This window comes from Sinocyclocheilus anshuiensis, unplaced genomic scaffold, assembly GCF_001515605.1.
Source record: "Sinocyclocheilus anshuiensis isolate Anshui unplaced genomic scaffold, SAMN03320099.WGS_v1.1 scaffold1023, whole genome shotgun sequence".
NCBI classification, from domain to species: Eukaryota; Metazoa; Chordata; class Actinopteri; order Cypriniformes; family Cyprinidae; genus Sinocyclocheilus; species Sinocyclocheilus anshuiensis.
The window spans coordinates 1,072,550-1,074,476 of NW_015546084.1; positions in this window are offsets into that span (position 1 = coordinate 1,072,550).

Sequence of the window (1,927 nt, forward strand, 5' to 3'; positions counted from 1 at the left end):
TTTAAACAAAAATTGGCTAAGTTTCTTATTTTACAGATATTAATGGCATGTATTTCTCTGTTTTTATTAAGAATATGTTTAATAAATTTCAATTTTGCCATCTTTCTATTAATTATATTAGTGATCATTCAAAAATTGAAATGATCATTTAGCCTTTATAATATGCATGCAATTTCTTTTGTTTTATTTTGAAATGCTGCCAACATGATCAGATATGTCTAAAGTAGTAGGCTAGACAAATCCGACTGAGAACCGGTTCGACTGATTCAATTATCCGACTCATAAGAACGATTCACGAAACTGTCATCACTTATTTATAGCCGCTTTTGGACCGAAAACTGGTGCACTATTAAGGTTATATTAACGACAGGAAAACAATTAACTTCTAAGGCGTTTTGTTCTTGAGGGTGTTGTAACTAAGCGACGCCTTATGGATGAGAGATGAACTATGAGCTTCCATAAATACTAAAGTACGAGTCGCTATAAAGGTGAGTGAACTCAGCTAGTCCAAGAATAGACTGTGCTGTTTCCTTTCTTAGTTAATACAACCAAAGAGCATTACGAATTATTGGTGCAAACAATTTGACCAATGACAACGTGAAATATAGTCTATGTGTTTGTGTATGTGATAAAAGAAAAAGACAAGGAATTTGAAGTACAGCACTGGATATCCGACTCTTCAAAATGGCAAAAGAAGAAGAAAACCCTGAGTGGGTTGGTGGTCAAGAATTTTACGACAATATAAATCAAAGGAGATATTAGGACGGTAAGTGTCACCTATCTTGATAAGGTTTGTGTCTGGAAAAAGTAATAAATATCTATAAAGATCAAATTGTAACATTAAAATTACATTATAAGTCCTGAATTTGTCCGAGTCTCTTCTTTTCCAGAGGTGTGAGCAGTGTAGTTCGCCGATGTGTGGACAAACGGACTGGCCAGGAATATGCAGTAAAGATCATAGATATCACACCATCGGATAAAATGACACCTCAAGAGATACAGGAAATCCAGCGGGCCACTGTGAAAGAGATCGACATTCTTCGAAAAGTGTCTGGACAAAAAAAACATAAGTATGACTGTCCACTGCCAGTTCGATCCATTAGCAACTTTTCCAATACATATACCACAAAATATAACCTAATATGATGGTGCTACGATACAGAAATATAATATCTTTTAAGAAATTCAATTTCTTTTTTTCTTTTCAAAAATAAAAGTGGTAAGGCTATGGTGTTTTTGCAACAACAAATCCGATGTCTTTTCCCCCCCTCATAGTTCAGCTGAAGGATTGCTTTGAATCCTTTATGCAAAAGAAATTCAATTTCTTTTTGAATTACAAAAATAAAAATGGTAAGGCTATGGTGTTTTTGCAACAACAACAAATCCGATGTCTTTTCCCCCCTCATAGTTCAGCTGAAGGATTGCTTTGAATCAAAGGCCTTCTTCTTTTTGGTATTTGATCTGTAAGTATGGCTTCAATCTCTTTTAATGGCACACACAGCTCTCATGTCTGTGGATCACTATTGTTTGTGGTCACATAGACTTGAGAAACCCATGACAAACTTTTAGCCGTCACCCTCAGAACTATTTAATTGTGGCTGCAATTTTTTTGCATAGGCAAACCACTCAAATTTAGCATAGAAAATGTAAAAATTAAGTTTTATCCTCATTTTCCTGGTAGCCCATTTTCACCACTAACTGTTGTTTTGTTTACAAGTTTGCTTTCTATTCAGATTTCTAGATGTTCCCTGTGGAGATTATCGGTTGGTTGACACTCCGCAGAATACAGATAAGACACGGGCTATTCTAAGAGCCCACAATATGGCTCATTGCCAAGATGCCAAGTTTCTGCCAGAGCCTAACTCTCAATACAAACGTGCACAAAATCCCTCCAGATTTCTTCTTTTGACACTTATATTTTGAACAG